Source organism: Pinus tabuliformis, chromosome 2_2 (genome assembly GCF_031772625.1).
Source record: "Pinus tabuliformis cultivar Carrire ecotype Pingquan chromosome 2_2, CPIR1, whole genome shotgun sequence".
Taxonomy (NCBI): domain Eukaryota; kingdom Viridiplantae; phylum Streptophyta; class Pinopsida; order Pinales; family Pinaceae; genus Pinus; species Pinus tabuliformis.
Genome location: NC_142300.1, coordinates 571,295,384 through 571,315,708, shown reverse-complemented (window position 1 = coordinate 571,315,708; position 20,325 = coordinate 571,295,384).

The following is a 20,325-nucleotide window of genomic DNA, read 5'->3' as shown; positions in this document are numbered from 1 at the left end:
GTACTAAATGAATGGGAGTGTCTGATGAAGAATGGAAGAAGTTATATTGGAAGGAAAAGAGCACAATACGATTGTGTGTCTCAAATTCAGTATTGTTGAATGTATCAGTGGAAGCTATGACTAAGACTTTGTGGGACAAGTTAGGGACTTTCTCCCAACTAAGTATCTGGTGAATAAATTGTTCCTGTGAAAATCGCTCTATAACCTGAGGATGAAAGATGGAGACTCAGTGATAGAGCATCTGAATGCATTTAGTACTGCAGTAAGTTAGTTATTATTTGTTGATACTAAAATTTCTAATGAAGATAAGTGCATCAGTTTTTTGTGTTCTCTACCCGATTCGTGGGATAGTCTAGTTATTGCAATAGGTAGCAATACAACTACCTTGCAGTTTGATGAAATAGTCTCATCCTTGCTGACGGAGGAGATGAGATGGAGAAATATGGAGAGCCAGAATGGTGATGCCTAGTCTATATGAGGACGGTCCCAGAATAGAAACAAAAATAAGTCATTAAGTGGGAGATCTAAATCTAGAGGGAGATCTAAATCTCCAGTAAAAAATATAAAGGTGGTGTGCTGGAAATGCGGAAAGCAAAGGCACTACAAAAGGGACTGTAAATCTAAAGCTCCTGATAAAGGAAAGGGATATGATGATGATCCTTCTATAGAGGCGAAAACCACCTTAGATGAATGTGGGGATGTGTACCTGGCTTCTTCAAGTACACATGTAGATCACGAGGCATGGTTGACTGACTCAGGTGCATCCTTTCACTTCACTCCCCATAGAGAGTGGTTTTGTCAGTATGAGAAATATGATGGTGGTGATGTCTTCTTGGGGGATGACAGGAAGGTAATAATCATTGGTCGCGGAAAAGTAAAGTTGAAGTTTTAAGGTGGAAGGATTAGAACACTTCCGGGTGTTCTGCATATTCCTGCATTAGCTAGAAATCTAATTTCTGTAAGAAACCTGGATTATGCGGGTGTAAATATAGTGTTTGAGAAGGATACACTGCATGATGGTTCAGGGGGCACTTCTATTGATGTGGGGAGTTCGAATTGGAACTCTGTATAAGCTACAAGAGAGCACTATTGTTGATGGGTGCAACCGTTTTGTGGTTCTTGAAAGTGAAGCAGAAAATCTAGTGGTCTCTACAGAGAATACCATGTTGTGGCATCAAAGGCTTAGACATATTGGAGATAAGGGCCTTCAAATACATGATGGTAAAGGTATGGTAGAAGGTATGAGTAATAGCCCGTTGGATTTTTATTTCTGTTAACATTGTGTATATGGGAAGCAGAATTGGGTGAGTTTCCCCTCTCGTGGTAAGAGGGCAAAACAAATATTAGAGCCTGTTCACAGTGATGTGTTTGGACATGTGAAGGTTCCATCACTTGGTAAGTCTGTGTACTATGTATCATTTATAGATGACTTCTCAAGGAATACATGGATATATTTCATTAAGGAGAAATCTAAAGTCTTTAACAGGTAACGGTGGAGAGTTTTGCAGTAATGAATTTGAGGAATTCTGTAAGAAGTGTGGTATAGCACAATAGAAGACTACTACATATAAACCTTAGCAAAATGGAGTTGTAGAAAGAATGAACAAGATGTTGATTGAAAGGGCAAGAAGCATTCTCAGTGGTGTCGGGTGAGGATAGGAATTCTAGGTAGAGGTGGTGGAGACATCATGTTACCTGTTCAACAAATCACCTACATCAGTGTTGGAGGATAAGACTCCAAAAGAGGTATGGACTAGTAAGAAACCCTCTCTTTCACATCTCAGGGTATTTGGATGTGATGCATATGTTCATGTTCCAAAGGAGAAACAAACCAAGTTGGATAGTAAATCTAAAATGTGCATCTTTATTGGGCATAAGGATGGTTTAAAGGGTTATAAGCTTTGTAACCCAATAACAAGGAAGGTTGTGTATAGCCGAGATGTGATGTTCAGAGAGGTGAAAGATGTTATTAAACATGAAGTCCAACCAAAGGAACCTGAGAGGATAGAGTTTGAGCTAAAGGATGAAGAATTAAACTCTACAGTAGAGGAGGAATCAGAAGATGAAGCCACAAACTCTGGGTGTGAGAATATTAGTTCAAGAAAGAAGGCAGACAGAAAGGTATAGTCCATTTGCTTTATGTTCAAATGTTGCTTTATCTATTACTGATGATGATCACAAAACTATGAAGGAAGCAGTAGATTCAGAGGATGGAAAACTCTAGAAAGAGGTCATGGTTGATGAAATGGCATCTTTGCACAAAAAGGAGGCTTGGGATTTGGTGGACTTCCCGATTGGAAGGAAACCCATTGGCAGCAAATGGGTGCTGAAGAAGAAGACAAATGCAGAAGGAAAGGTGGAGAAATAAAAAGCCCGGTTAGTAGAAAAAGGTTATCCCCAAGTGTCGGGAATTGATTTTCGTGATATTTTTTCTCCTGTTGGCAAGGTAACTTCTACTAGATTACTTTCATCTGTTGCTACTTCTTTTGATTTTGAGGTAGAACAGATGGATGTGAAGACAACATTCCTTCATGGGGATCTGGAAGAGGAAATCTACATGAAGAAACCTGAAGGCTTTGCGGTGAAGGGTATGAAAGAATTGGTATGCAAGTTAAAGAAGTCTCTGTATGGGTTAAAACAATCACCAAGGATGTGGTATCAGAAATTTTACACATTTCTATGGGGACTTGGCTTCACCAAAAGAAAAGAAAATCATTGTGTGTATTTGAAATTAATTGATGACCATGTCATTTATCTGGTCTTGTATGCAGATGATATGTTGCTGGTTGGAAATGACAAAGAAATTATCCAGGATTTGAAGACCCAATTGTCCTCCAAATTCGACATGAAAGATCCTGGTGTTGCAAACTATATTTTGTGTATGGAAATTGAAAGAGGTCAGGAAAAGAGGAAGCTCTGGTTAAACCATAGGAATTATGTTGAGACAATACTGCAAAGGTTTAATATGCAGGATAGTAAACCAGTGAAGGTTCCTATTCCTGTAGGTGTGAAGTTATCTACTGAACAGTGTCCCAGAACACAAGAAGAGGAAGAAGACATGTCCCATGTTCCATATGCAAGTGCATTCAGTAGCCTAATGTATGCAATGGTCTGTACTAGACCAGACATTGCACATGCAGTGGGAGTATTGAGCAGGTTTATGTCAAAACTAGGGAAGGAGCATTGGATAGCAGTGAAACAAGTTTTCAAGTATTTGCGTGGCACTAGTGATTATGGTTTGTGCTACCAAGGAAGACCAGGAGTGGACAGAGTGTTTGATATTCATGGCTTTCTTGATGCAGCCTAGGTTGGAGATCTAGATCAAAGAAGATCTACAAGTGGGTATGTGTTTAACCTATTTGGAAGTGCAGTCAGTTCGATGAGTAAGAAACAATCTGTAGTGGCACTATCAACTACAAAGGAAGAATACATGATAGCCACTCATGCAAGGAAGGAAGTAGTTTGGTTGCAGAGATCGTGTTCAAGTATGGGGTTAGTACAGGGAGCTATAAGGATAGACTGTGACATCCAAAGTGCAATTTTCTTAGCAAAGAACCCTACATATAGTTTAAAGATAAAGCACATTGATGTTCAATATCACTTTGCGGGGGATATGATGGAAGACAAAAAGGTGTCACTGGTAAAGGTGGACACATTGAAGAATACCACAGATGCATTGACAAAATATGTGAGCTCTGAGAAGTTCTCTTAGTGTAGAGAAACAATGGGCATTGCAAGGCTAGATAAATGACTAAGCTCTCTTGTGGCCTCCTATGGAAAGAAAACAATAAGTGGGAGAATGTTGGGTTGTGTTATATTATTTCCACAACTAGCCCACATAGTTAACTGGGGGGTTAGATGGGGGGAAAACCCCCCCTTCGTTGCACCGATTGCGTAATGGGGGGGGGGGGGGGGGGGGGTCACAGTGGGTTTGACGGGTGCAAGTAACCCTACTCTATGGGGTCCAGGGCAGCGCCACAAAACTTTTTGGTTTTGGACCCTATATTAGGTTAGGCAGACCTATATATGGTTTTGTACATGATTTTTTGCACATGGTTTTGGACACGATGGTTTTCGGTCCATGGTTTTTGACGCGATGGTTTTCGGTTCATGGTATTGGATGTTTTGGCGTGTATAAATATGTGTTGAAACATTGAAAGTAACATAATGAAAAATCAAGCTGGTAGTCCCGGTTTTGGAATCCAAGGGAAAATCTCTGTATATATGTGTTTTATGTGTTATGCTCTTAGATTATTTATTTTCTATGTTTTAGAATTCGTATGCAGGTAATTTCTGTATGGGGTTAAAACCTACCCCCAGGCTACATGCTATGCCTCATCTCTGCACCTAAGGAAGTGATCCAAATAATTAGGGAATTACATAGAAACTTCTTGTGGTGAGGGGAAAAGGGAAAACAAAAATGGGTGTTGGTGGCTTGGAACATTGTCTATAAACCAAAATATGTAGGAGGCCTAGGGCTCCAAGATTCAAAGATAACAAACAGAGCAATGGAACCAAATTGTGGTAGAGATGGTTAACAATAGGGGAGACTCTATGGGAGAACTTATGGAGAGCAAATATGGCCCTAATTTCCAAACAAAAGACCTCGTTAGGCTTTTGGTTTCAATCCAGGGATCAACTATATGGAATTTGGCTTAGAATAATAGAGACATCATACAATGACATTACTTCTAGGAAATAAGAAATGGAAGGGAAGCCATATTCTAGGAGGATGCTTAACAACAACAACCGAAATTAAACAGACATGAATGGAAACCCTTCTTATTATCCAAAAATAATCATGGATATAAGTAATTCCACCAATTATGGGCACAAGGATTTGATAAGAAAAAATGGAGATGATGCAACCTAAACATTTTTCAACAGAAAACCCCGAGTGATTTGACAATCCAGAATATCACACAAGAATTAAGAAACATACAAATCCTAGTGAAAAATGACCAGGACCGACTTAGACGGGGACAAAAAGAGGGGTGAGATTTAAAAATTAAGGTAAGGTATAACTTAAAGTAGGACATAACGAATCTAGTGACCCATCATGGAGAAAAGTCAGGTTGGCTCCACACTGGCCGAAAATTAAAATCTTTATGTCGTTGATTTCGCATAGGAAGGTTTTGACCTCGGAAAATTTAGTAAAGCGAGGAATTATAGGTGCATCTTGGTGTTGTCTCTGTGAGAATTCAAAAGAAATCCTTTATCCCCTTCTGAACATGTCCATCTATACTAAATCCCTATGGGAGTGGTTGACCCTCATCTTTAGACAAACTGACAGAAACAAGGAAAGTATACAAGAAACCATAAAAAAATGGCTATTGTAGTATACTAAAAATGAAGTGGTGAATATGACCTCAAATTTAATTCCAGGATTCATCCTTCAGTCAGTCTGGAAGGAGTGCAACCGTAACATATTCCATGAAAAGAAGAACCTAGTTGCAAACATCATGAAGGAAATTTCTTCATCATCTTAAGGAGATAATTATTAGAAGAGGCATTCAAACTACATAGGAACAAGCCTCGCCACGGTAAGTGAGATTTCTGAATTTTTTTGACATGGATTACCCTAGTAGCCTAAACCAAAGACCCAAAGAGAGCCATCTATAGTTGGTTTTTGCAGTGTGGATGGCTCCCTCAGAAGGTTTCCTTGAACTGAACTTTGACAGGGCATCCAAATGAAACCTAGGTAAGGTAGGGGCTGGAGGGATCATTAGGAACTAGACAGGTAAAATTCAAAGACTATATTTCATCAATATGGTATAGGATTCGAACAATACAACAAAATTTTAGGTCCTAGACCATGGGTTGGAAATGTTGCGCCATGAATGAATGGTGAATGTGGTAGTCAAAGGTTGTTTTGTGATAGCTATCAGAGCAACATGTGACCTGCAATGTGGCACAAAACTAAGAAAAGTCATGAAGAATTGAAGCCTCTGCCAATTAATCCAATGGATACAGAGACACATGGAGGGGTTGAAAATAGTGGAGTTCACCATAGTTCGTCGCTTGGCTAACGCGTCGGTGGACAGGGTGGAAGATGTAGGGTAGAGAGTTCCAGATCGATTACTGAGGTGGCGTGGGAGAACCTGTCAGAGGGTCAACTAAAGGAAGATTGTTGAACAATCACGAAGCGAGATTACTCCATGTTACGAAGGTGGGGAGATAGACATGGGGTGGGCCCAGATCATTTTAGAGACTCACCTGGAGATATGAATCAATAATGTTTATTATGGTAAGACAGGTAGCAACTCTTAGGAAGACGAGACGGGGTACGTGTTTACAACTTACAAAAGAACTGACGACTGATGATGGGAGGGAAATGAATTTGGTTTCAAATGATCAGTCGTCAAAATGTTGCATTAATTAGGAAGGGTGGCACTAGAAGTGGAGAAGTACAAAGCCTAGAGGGGAGGGGTACTAGAATAGGACCATGGTAATAATGATTTTGCATAGACCGAATGAAGGGAAAATGAGAAGGAAGATGCCCCTAGACTCATATTATTGTATTGTAACATCATTGGAATGTTGAAGTTACTGAAAATAAATGAGGAAGGCATTCAAAGGACGGGGCGACATGACATTTTCTGGTTGTTTCCTTTATAAGAAGAGGTTGGATGACACGTAGGTTGTATAGAGATAAGGTTGAATGCTAGAAGGGGGTGTTACTATGAGTGGGAGTCTGTTATTTTGACAATTAAGGCTTCCAACACTGCAATGGCTAAGGGATGCAATGCTAGTGGTAGGCCAAGGGGAAGGCTTCTCATGGAGGCTCAAGGATCAATGGTTGTTAAGAGAACAAGGATGGAGGATGTGGCAAGGGAGGCTGCAATAAATTATCAAGCGACTATCCCGGAAAAAGGGAAAGAAATCATGGAAATCTAGGAGAATGAGGTTAGGCATCTGTGAAGGGTTCTCTTGGATGGCCAAATTGAAGAATAGATATACTATATTATAGACACCAAAAAAATCCCCAACACGGATGATGGTGTATCATAAAACATTGGACACGGTGTGGCATGTGAAAACCTTAGTGGCGAAGCTGCAGGAAGAGGTAGTTGAGGATAGAACTAGGGGGAAAATAGAGAACCAACTCCAGTTGAAGGTGATTGAACAAAGATTAAGATCTATAGAAGAGACCCTAAAAAGGGTGGTGAATATAGAGCGATTGCAAGACGATAGGATTAGAGACATGAATAAGATGTTTTCCATCTACGTGAAATATATCCACAACTTAGATATCTCGCTGGGGAAGAAGAAGGAGATCCAGCCTGTCTAAGGAAACATCGTGCAAGGGAGACTACAAGAGTAGGCGGTCGTCAACAGGAAACTCAAAGAGCAAGGGTGGCAATGACAACACCTCCAACGGATGGAGCAACACCTGCAATTGAAACAGGTGTGGCAGAAGAAACACCAATGCCTGGTGTCAAATGATTATGACTCTATCCATTTTTTTCTTTGTTTAGTCGTATGGCTACTTAGGCCATATAATAGCTATAATGTGCTAGTTGGGTTTATAGCTTCAGAATATGTTGACAAAATGATAGACAAATGAAGATTAAGCTGTAAATTCATAGTTAGAAGTGGTACCAAAGTTAAATTTGTAGATCTGTATAAGCGATACTAGAGATAGAAAAACCTCATGGCTTGCCTGGTTAAATGTGTGGTCAAGGAAATCATCTTTTACTATAACTGGTCTAGTTTCCAATCTAGCAGGCCAACTACTTTTTTTGATACTTATAACATTAGTGTTACTTTAGTTGCATCCACCATTATTAATCCCTACCAAGAAAGGACAATAGAAATTAATTTTCTTATTAATATCTCTTAGTTTAGTATTAACCAACACCAATTATAATATATAATTTTGAAAAAAATATATCTATTTTCCAATATTATTAAAAAAAAAACTGATTTTGAAACATTTGATTAGACTATAATTGGAAAATATAAATACAAATTTTACACAATACAATCTCATGCCAAAAACTACTTCCTCAAATTTATACCATAATTTCTAAACGATAAAACGATAAATTAAGGAATGTAAAGTCGTTAATCGCCGGTCCTGCTGCTTCATTCAAACTGGACATTCCAGTACAGGCTGTGGACAGCTAAAAATGATCAAAGTAGGTGACAAGACATTGCTTCAATGCCCAAGAAAGTATTCTTCACCAAGAAATGGACTGTGGAGCAGCGTTCTTGGTTTGCGCTTTTTGACCATTTTTTCTATTTATAATGTGGGGACCTTTTTACTTCTTTTAGGGGTGTGTACGGAGGCGTTAATTTGGTTAGAACTTAGTACGGCCAAACATAGATTCAATTAGCCATTTTTTTTCAAAAGGATTGTGAGCAAGGAGTATTTAAATTCTGTTTTTATCATAAAAGTAAATTAAACATTAAAAAATTCTGGGTTATCTTGAAAAATAATAACTTTCCGAAAAAATTCCGATTTTTTTTTTTTTTTAACTAAAATTTCACTTTCCAAAATTTTCCTTAAAATTTTCTAATGCAATATCGGGAATGTTGATTTGCATTAGGAAAAGAATTAATAAACATTTGGTTATCTCAAAATTTTAAATTGAGAGTTTTCTATTTATTTTTTGACACATATTTTTTCATTTACTTATAAATTAAACTTGTTATATTTTATAAGTCAAAGACTGAGCAGTGAATAGCTAGAAGTCCCAGTGAGTAGCTAATACATCTTACCTTGTTGAAGATTTTATTTTTTGAGGGAATTTAGTTCAACAAATTTATGCTTCATATTGTTCTAAAACATTCAATTAACATTGTTTTTATTTATTCATCACAATATCTAATCTAGTTAATGGATTTTCTATGTTATTGTTTCTTTTTCTATGCTATTATTTCTCAGGCTACTACCTTACGAAGTTTTCTTTGTAACATATGGTACACTTGCTAGCTTAACCCTTAATATACTCACTATTTTTATCATGATATGTAATTTGTTTTCTTTTCTATATTATGTCTTGATTGTTTTTATAAATTTTAATATTAAACTAACTATAATAAATTTAAAATAAGATAAATTTTAGAATATTGCTAATATTATGTAGTTGCCATTTAGATATCAATCACTCTTAAAAGTTAAAATGTAATTGTTTCACCTAAATTAAATTAATTAATCATAAAATTTAAATTATAATATTTAAGTTCAAAAAATAATTTATTTAACACTCAGATGAATAAAACTGTGTTTTATTTTTATAAATTTAATAATATTTTTTGAAACGTGGTTTAAGATGGTATCTTTTATAAAATTTATATTATTTAATTTTTAACCCAATTTTAAATTAAAGTAATTGTATACAACATTACTTATTTATATCAAAATTTTCCATAAAGCAAACATTTAAGTTTTACTAGCATAGATAAAAAGCGAATTCGAATTTTGAATGGTTAAACCAATTTTGAATTAAAATAAATCTAAAATAATTATATACAACATTATATATTTATATCCAAATTCTCATAAAGCAAAACTTGACCGTCCATCGCAGATATTAGAACTGAATTCAAATATTTATACGAATACTAAATTACTTGACATTATACGTAAATAAAAATATTGGAATATTTATGTGTATATGGGTGGCGGTGACGATTCTCAATGTTACGAACAAAATTTAAACTTTAATAGCATTAATAAAAAATGAATTATTTTGAGTTATTTTATTTTAATATGTATATGTAATATGTATAAAAATTAAAATATGTATCTACATATGGCCGTGGTGACGACACTCGACTGCATGGAAATTTTCGGATTGCGGATAGAGTAAATTTAATACGAATATATGGGTGCATTTTAAAGGCAAATGAGTATATATATATATGAACAGGTAATTATTTTTACAAATTTTTTAGATTGCGATTATAACAAATTTAATAGGGATAAAGGAAATCATTATGGGGTTATATCTATATCTGTATCTATATTTATATATTTATTTTTATATGTTTTCAAAAATTTTATTTTATAAGGATGGAAACGTCGATCATTAAATATTAGTTAAATTATTTTTAATTTATATGTTTATTTTATGATTGTTTTTTTTCGAAATTAAATATGTGTATTTATTTTAAAATAGTTTTTTCCAAAAACAAAATTTTAATAGCAAGTGCACTGTAGAGATTTAACCTCCATAGAATATGTCAAAATATTCATAATAGTATGCACAAATCAAGTATTAGGATTTATCTCCAAGTTAGTTATATTATTTGAATTTATTTATCTCAAATTAATGCATTAACTAGTTAATTTGTCTAAAATTCCTTAGGAATTAATTGAAATTGCATGTTCGATGCGTGAACTTTGCATAATCAAAGTGCCCCATGGATTTTAGAGAGTGCTAAATCCATATATGCTGTCAAAAAACCAGTTTAAATAACAGAAATCAAGATTTCACCACAATTTTTTCTACTGAATTCCTATAAAATTGGATTTATATAAATTAGAATAAGCCCATGAAACCTATAATACAAATGTGATAAATCTCTTATATGAACATAGATTTATTCACCATTAATTCCAATTTATATAAATTAGAATAAGCGGATGAAACCTATAATGCAAATGTGATGAGTCTCTTATATATTTTGAAACAATAACTATTTTTTGGAAGTGAAATGCAAATTCCATCATTGCACTATGTTTCTTGTACACCAAAAGGATGCTCTATCTCTAAACTCAAATAATGTGGAATCAAGACATTCTGAACATGTCGACTAAGGTAAAAAGAAAACTAGTACAACAAAGGAAAAAATCCTTGGAAATTGAATAGCCAAATCCTCCCCTCCCCACTTTGAGAGTGATATAAATCCTATTATATATATATGAAATGTGTCAATTATATATAAAAAAATATAATAAAATAATTATTTCAATTAAAAAAACTAAAAAAATAATTTTAATTTCGTTTATAATAACACTAATTTATGTGAAATTATATCTTGATTTACAACTAAGCTTTATGACATTTTTAAATATAACTTTTAATTAAAAAACCAAATTATCTAATTGTACACCTAATAAACCATGTAAAATAATTTACAAAATATTAAATATACATTAAATTATTACAAACTATCACATTCATAATTTTTTTTTATCAAAATCTTAAATTATTACAAACTATCACATTCATAATTTTTTTTTTATCAAAATCTTAAAATTAAAGAATATTATTTAAAAAAACTTACACAAAATAAAATAAAGCTTTTGAACGCATTTAAATTCAAAAAAGTTTGTATCAAAATCTTAAAATTAAGGAATATTATTTAAAAAAACTTACACAAAATAAAATAAAGCTTTTGAACGCATTTAAATTCAAAAAACGTTGTATAGAATTTTGACTAGCAAAACTAAAGAGAAAGCCAATTGATTCGTTGTTTGCCATGTAAGCCAAGTGAAGCCAAACGCATCCTTCCTTAAGAGATCATCAGGTCCAAAGCATCTTTGGTCAACTTTGGTCAAATAGTATCAGACGAAAACCAAAAAAGAGAAACTTAAATTTTATAGAGAAATCCTAAGGAGAATTTAACGTAAAAATGATCAAAGAAATGGGAAAGAGCGCCGCTGAACTCGATGAAACTGTTCATTTCATTGGAAAATGTAACATAAAAATATTGATGAATCCATTAATTTGTCATTCAAAATCAACTTATTCTTATGAATCCTTTAATGTCTCAATGAAAATTAACTTACTCTTATGATGAGAATTTTTTTTAACTATAGAAGACAATAAGTTTGGAATTATGTAGGAAAATCCAAAGACATTGAAAGCTATTAAGATAAATTTTTAAATATTAAAATATTTATTATTATTTTTGATATTCACAATCTATTTCTTTTTTTCTAGGAATGCTTTCTTACAGTTTGGAAAATAACTTTATTGTTTTTAGTTTTAAAGATAGTGAAAGAGGTAATATTTCAAAGAATAATACTATTATGATAAGTATTTCTTTGCCAAGTTGTATCAATTACTTATGTATTAGGGGTTTAGGGACGTGTTCAATGGTGGGGAGAGAATGTACTTAACTAAATGCTTTATAAGGAGAGGTTGATGTACCAATGGCTTGTACCATGAGTTGACATGTAGTTATTTTTTATCCACGTGGGAATTTATACTATGACACGGGTTCTCAATGTTGAAGAAATGGGTTATATGTTTGAGGTGATCTATACATGAACCAAATTGAGGCTATTTGCAAAATGCTCATAGCCATCATGGTGTTTAGTCCCTCTGGTATAGCATAGCAACATGCAATCTCAGATCGTGGCTAATAGTTCGTCTTCAAATGTGGTTACGTCGACATGGACCATCTATTCTTTATGTTTTTTCTCATCATCTATGGGTTTATTTCTCAATGGAAAGAGATCTATGTTTTCATATTTCCATCCTCTTTCTTGGCCTTTTCATTACTTTCTATGTTCCTAGTTTACCTCCTCAATCTTCTTCCCCTCCATGCCCTATATTATCTTCTTGTTGTGTGTGTGTTTCTTGGTGGCACATGGGCTTTGCTCATGAGCTTCCAACCTGTTCTTTACCCTTTTTAATTTGTGACTCCACATTTGGTTTTCTTCCTTTTTCCTCATCTTCCAATTTGTTTCCTCTATTATTTGCATAGTTCTTCTTTGTACTTTTCCAGTCTCAGGACAATGTTTTTGAGTGCTAGAGATAATGTGGTAGCAAATTTGTTGTTTCCAGGGTAATGTTAGTTGTGGCTTATTACTTTTTTAGTGCTAGAGATAATTTGGTAGCAACATTGTTGTCTCTAGGATAATGGTCGTTGTGGCTTATTAGGGGTTGCTCAACCTAGCATGGGGTGGAGATCTCATTTGACATCTACAAAGATACAATTCCTTAGCTCGTTTCCAGGGTAATGTTGGTTGTGGCTTATTAGTTTTTTAGTGCTAGAGATAATTTGGTAGCAAAGTTGTTGTTTCTAGGGTAATGGTGGTTGTGGCTTATTAGGGGTTGCTCAACCTAGCATGGGGTGGAGATCTCATTTGACATCTACAAAGATACAATTCCTTAGCTCATTTGGACGAAGTAGAATTAGATTTGATGAAGGAAAATTTTCAGCATGGAATCTTATTTTAAAAATTATGGAAACCTTAGAAAATATTACTAATCCTTCATATGAAAAATGTAAGATGTTTGGCTATATTTTTGTGAAAATATTTGAATTTCCAAGGATCTTATACAGTTTATATCATATTTTTGGTGAATTTTAAGGTAAAATAATAAATAATTTTATCCTGTAGAATTTGGGGAAACGAGTTCTAGGAAAAATGGAAATTAGTGAATATTTTTTTGGGGAAAAGCATAGAAAATTAGTCAATGAGTGAGATTTAGCCCTTAAAATTTTGATTGGATTTGATGGGTGAACATAATTTCCTATAAAATTTTGAAGTTATGGATGTTGTGGCTATGTGGGATTCAAAAGTAGGGTAACACTTGTGGCTAGTAAAATCAATGCATGTATGTTGTTAAAGATGAAATTCTCCTAGCTCTATATGATATCATGTTAAAATTTTGATTGGATTTTATGGGTGAACATAATTTCCTATAAAACTCTGAAGTTATGGATGTTGTGGTTATGTGGGATTCAAAAGTAGGGTAACACTTGTGGCTAGTAAAATCAATGCATGTACACTATCGATCTCTAATAGGATATGAAGGCTCTCGTTTATGAAGTCCTTCTTGACAAGAACTATGTTAAAGACGAAATTCTCCTAGCTTTATATGATATCATGTTGCAGTTGAAATAAATAAGTACCAAAGTGAATTAGATTGAAGAGGTCATCACTCCAAGCCCTAGAGTAAGTGGATCTAGTGTTGAAGCTTTCATGCTAATTGAGGTGGATGCCTCCAATTCTTGCTAGTTTTTTCATGAGTTTCCATTGGATGTCAATTTGGGTGTATGTAAATATTTTTAATAAGCATTTTTAGGTTTTTTTTGCATTTACAATTTATTATATCTAGTTCCCATGTGGAAGCCCATTAAAAGACAACCATTAATGACTTAAGTAATTTTTTGTTACTAATAGAATTTCTTAACTTATAAGAAAAATTGTGTAAAAGTTAATATTGGAAAAGAATATTAACTTGTGAATTGAAAATCACAAAAAAGAAGTAAGTAAAAAACTAGCTTTAAACTTTTCCTTTTAGCCTGAGGCAACTTAATTACTCTTATGATTATAGATAAAAATTATAATATCAAAAAGATAAATTTCCTTTTTTTTTTACCATATAAAAGATTTGTACACCATTCCTAAAAATAACTTATCCAAGAAAATAGAAAATATTAAAGTTTTTTTAGATTAAATGCTAAAGTAATAAAGATTTATAATAAAATAATTTCGATATTTAAAAATAATAAATATTATTAAAAAAAAATAATTTTAATAATTGTTGTCCTATATCATCAATTTTTAGTATTTCTATTGCCATGGTAGAAGATTTCTTAAAGAAAGTAGGTTAGGCAAACGTGATATTGGCGAGTGATCACCCTATTTTTTTATCTAAATGATATTACCCATTTATGTAGATATCCTCTAACCTAGAAATCAAATACCTTGTATCTTTTTGATATGACAATAGCGATATGGAAGAAATTCGTTGTTATAAATATCTGGGAATTAATATTAACCCAAATTAAAAACAAGGTCTTTTTTGGATTCCTATTACCTTAAAGATCGTGATAGTTAGCGTGTAATATCTTAATTAAAAGCTCAAATTATATACTATTTTATGGAAATTAAATTTAAATAAAAAATTAAGAATCGCTTCTTTCAACGGTCTACATTTGACATTATAAAAACAAATATATAAATATAAAAAAAATCTACTTAAAATGTTTATGTCCTACATTTTTATTATTGAAAAGAATGAAAATTGAATTTGCTAACTCTCATAACATTTAAAACACATTCTCAAGAAAAAGTATTTTTAATTCTGCTGGTCACAAATACGTCATATATTATTTTCTCACGCGATGTTTTAGGGTTTGTTCAATTCCCAAATCTACTATATAATTAGTAAAAATTCTTTTTATTTTAATAATATAAACGGTTGTAGTTTAATTAATTAATGAATTATTTATTTATTCTTTTAATATAGAAATTTTGGTGATATTTTGAAAAAATGTGGCAGAGATTTTTGTAGATGCAAATAAAAGTTGTCAAACTTCATAATTTTAGGTGCCTTGGAAGTTTTTTATGGCGTTGAATCCATTTCCACTATAAAAAACGTGATTTTTTGAATTATTTGATATTTAGAAATTTTTTTGCCTGGATTCCAACCACTTTTGGCTGTCCAGGCAATTCCTTTACCTCGGTAGACGACTCCATATAAATTTATTATAATTTTCAAATATTTATAATTTGAAATATTCTTTATTAAAAATAAATATTTTTTTTTCTAAAAATGAATTAAGATAATTAAAAAAAATGTTTATAAACATTTTCATATATAAATGATTCATCATGTATTATATATTTTTAAATAATATTGTTATATTTTTTTTTAAAGAAAAAACATATTTTTGATATTCTATATAAAATAAAAAATATAGTAAAATTTAAATATATTATAGATGTTAAATGTATCTTAAAACTTAACTAAATCATATTTGAATAAGATCAAACAAATTCAAGGATAAAATTCACAACACAATACCATTAGACACTTGTAAGATGGAAAGTAACCCAACATGTAATAGCAAAGCTTCTTTGTATACATATCTCCATGGCATTATTTTCCTTGTATGTATAAAGAACTTGTACATCATCATATTGCCTTTGTAGCTGAGAGATTTTCCTTTGTCTGAATTCTATATAAAAGATCCTTAAGTCAACTCTTCCATTAAACCAATCCATAAAGACATCTGAATCCCTGTACAATTTAAATACTTGTACCAATTTCCAAAAAAAATCCTCATATCATACCACACACCAAGAAATTTAGGTATAAAATTTATGCTTTAAAAATGAGTTTTAGGTTACTTAAATTTAACCATATATAAAAATGGTGGTGGTTTTATTTTTATGTAATTAACCTTACTTTTAAATATATGGTGGTGATGGTTTTATTTTTATGTAATTAACCTTACTTTTAAACTTCGAAAATTATAGAATAAATAATTTATTAAATTGTGAAGATCATAGATAAGAATCTATATATATTTAGTTATATAATGATTGTTTTATTTATCCCCGATTAACCTTCAACGCTTCAAGATACATTTATATTTAAGCTATTTTATAATTTAAATTTAATTATTTAAAATAATATTTTTTATAATTTAATATATATATTTTTATAATTTTTAATTTTTTAATATGTATTTTTAAATTATATAATTATATATTTTTTAATTTATTTGATAAATTTATTTTTTTGATATTATCACAAAAGTATACATATATAATTATTTATTCAAAATTATGTATAATAAATTAATGTATAACACTTAAAAGCATTAAAACTTTAGAAAACTACAATTAAAATATTTATTTTAAAGAGAAAAATTAAAAATAAAATTTATAGAGTATGATGTATTCATTTGATTCCGCTTTTCCATTTAGTTTATATATAAACATATATAAATATTCAATATGCGATTTGATACAGCTCTACATTTTTTTTTTGTAGGCTAATGTATGATGCTTTAATATATAAATCGCGAAAACTATGTACAATGAGAAACAGTGACCCCTGCCCCGAAGGGAAACCAGGGAAAACACCAAAAAACATCCATGTCCACACCTGCCCCGAAGGGAAACCCAGCAAAAACACCTAAATTCAGCCATGTCCACACCTGCCCCGAAGGGAAACCAGGCAAACTTCAAAGGTAAGTATGTAAACTACGTGTCTAAGAAAGAAGTAAAATACTACAGTTCAGCCATATGAAAACGATGCTTAGAAAAACTACACTAAGATTGCAAAAAGTAAGAACAGGCTACTGCTTCTTATCTTCCTGCAGAAGATCCGGATCCACCTTTACAATGCCTGCAACGCGAATGAGCCGAGTCAACTGATCCAGCTTCCTATCCTGCATCATAAGAGTAAACTCGAGGTTCTTCAGTTCTTTTTGCAGATTGCCTTGGGCAATGTCCACCATCTCTGCTGCTACCTGTTCCATGGACTTGGCAAGCAGACACTTAAGACCCCAATAAACATGAAGGGACTGCTTATACAGCGACATTCTCCCCCTGGTGTGGTCGGGGTCAGGGAGATAAAGCTCCCAATCCTCCATCTCCGGATCGGATTGCTCCTGCAAGGCCTCCTCCTCAAGATGGTCGACAATCCGCCGAATTTTTGGATGAGTATCATGCAGATAGGCACGCTCTGCTTCCGCCAGTCTTCGCTGGATATCCCTCTTTCCTCGCCCCCGTCCCGGAATCCCTGCACTATCTCCTTCCTCCCGGCCAGGACCACGACCCCTTCCTCGGCCCCTACCTCGTCCCTTCCGACCTCTGCCGCGCCCGCGCCCACCACGGACTACTTCGGCATCAACATCCTCAGGCCTACTATCTTCTTCATCTACATCTTCAGCCGGTCCAACCTCAGTCCGCCGCAACCACTTGCCAACCTTGCCACCCGTAGGCATTCGGCGAGATGCAACTCCAGACCTCTCTCCTGCGGGGTCACCCAAATCTGCAGAGTCCTCAAAGAGGTCTACAGGGATATAGCGCAGACCTTCATCCTCGGCCTGCATCCCCAGAGGCAGTCCCTGACTGCGCGTTCGTCGGCCCTCAGAGGGAAGTGCAGCCATACTTGCAGAGAACGCAATTTCGAAAGTCCACAAAAAAGATAGGCGAGACGTTAAACTAAGAAGCCTAATATAAGCGCGGCGGAAGAAGCCAGTTGCATGGAAAGTAATACCTGTCCACCACCCTCGATCATCTTGGTAAGTACTGTCGTTTGCACACGTCGCAGGAGGAGAGCTGGGATATGATGTGCAGTCTGTCCTGCCCATGCCACCACATACCCACCACTGTACCCAAACTGCCGTCAATCTGGAGGAGGGCAATTCCGCGCATGTCATCAATAAATTAAGCTGCCAGGTGGTTTGCAGAGTCGTGCCCCCCATGATCATTATATTGTGAATGTTATGCTGTCTTGTCGCCCCCCATGGCCTCATCATTATCCTGGCGGAGGATGGCGGCCAGCTCACCCCAACGTTGGTCGTGATGGAAGGAGCCCCAACTACCATCCAGCACACGACCTGAATCAGCAGTAGCCCAGTTGGCCAAGTAATCTGCCGCACGATTGCCACGGCGCAACACATGAGCAAGTGTTATGTAATCAATCCTTCGCAGTTGCTCCTCAATATCCTGTATAATAGCAGCAACCCGCCAGCTCTTGGCAACTTGATCCCACGGCTTTCCGCACTGTAGTTTCCTCAGCATGTCGATAACGAGTTGGGAATCCCCCTCCACAACGAGATTGTGATAACCATTCCTCACTGCTATGCATAGCCCATGGTATACACCCCAAAGCTCGGCCTCATTATTTGACAGCTCCCCTCCCCACTCCGCATATATCCAACGCGTCCTCCCGTAGCTATCACGGAAAACTCCGCCCCAACCCGCCTCCCCTGGATTACCCTTGGAGGCACCATCGAAGGATAACTTAATTTGGTGCTCAACGGGAAGCCGAAAGAAGCTGGGGCTCTGCAAGCGTGGTCGACGGAGCCGATCATTGTTTGGGTAGAGAATCGTAGAATCAATGCCCAATTTGAGTAAGATTCGCTGCTCAGCCAGATTTGATTGCCAGTCCTCCTCTGCCCAGGATTCGGAAAGGACAGTTTCCTTAAGCGACCTACAGATCACCTCCCAAATAGCAACCTCGCAGCAACTACGCCCCTGAAAAATTCGGCGATTCCGTTCCTTCCACACCTCCCAGAGGACGAACCCCAACGATAAACTCCATAGCCTACGAACAATTTTACTGTTAAAATGTCCCATTCCCCATTGTAAAATGGTTTCACGGATATTGTTGGGGTCTCTATGCAAGTAACCAAAAAGGTTCCTAATTTCCTCCCACAAACTTTGGATATACAAACATCGATTCAGCAAATGCTCTTGTGTCTCATATTCCTTATGACAGAGAGAGCACGAAGAAGGGCCGATCATACCACGTTTCTGGAGATTGTCCCACGTTAAGATCCTGCCACGGCACACCAGCCATGCAAAAATTGTCACCTTAGGCCACCATTTTACTTGCCAGAGTTTTTGCCACGGTGTTGGATCGACCATGGCATCACCCTTTGTTAGCCAATAATAAGCCTCCTTCACCGTAAACATTCCTTGCGGAGCTTTCCCCCAGCGAAGGAGATCATTGCCTGGACGTATCCGAATTTTCCGCATATCTAATTCCCTGAGATATATTTGTTGGGTGTCCTGATGAATGCGCGCATTCCAATCTGAAGGATTCTTCCATGCACGCCATACCTCAGTTTGTCCTGCCGGACGCCAATAGTCCTGAACACATACAAGGCCTGCCTGATGTGCACCGTCCTGTAAGGCATGCAAAGTAGGGTGACTGGCCAGCTTGGCCCTTTGCTGCCAATCATCCAGCCAAAAACGAGCAAAATTCCCACTACGTATTTCCCAGAATGCTAAATCTCGAATCAAATTGCTGTTATGGCGAGCAAGCTCCCAAATGTTCGATCCCCGTGGAGTATCTTCAACACGGAGAGGGCCTTCAACCGTGGGTGGCATCCGATATTTATGATTCCAGATTCGTTTCCAGATATCCCCACCCCCCTGCACCCATCTCCACCACAACTTTGCACCTAAAACCTTATTGACAAACTCCAAATCCCTGATACCTAGACCACCCTCCTCTTTACGTTTAATTAGCTGTTGCCATGAAACCAATGTCCATTTACGTTGCTGATTGGGCCCTTCCCAGAGAAATTTACCAAAGAGTTCCCTCAACTTCCCGAAGACTGCCTTAGGAGCAGGCATAATGGATAATGGATAGATAGGAATGGATAACAGAACTGATTTTAAAAGGACAACTCGACTGGCAAAATTCAATATTCTGAACGACCAATTTAGCAATCGCTTCCTAATTCGATCAACAATAGGTTGCCAATTCTTAATCCGCAATGAATTAAGATCTAATTGTAGACCTAAATATTTAGTAGGTAACTCAGCCAGCCGGAAACCGAACATATAATATGTATGTGCAGAATATATAAATAATCTAAATATACAATCTGCAGAATGCTTCATTTCACACTAGAAAGAGAAATTTGCCCAATAGAGAG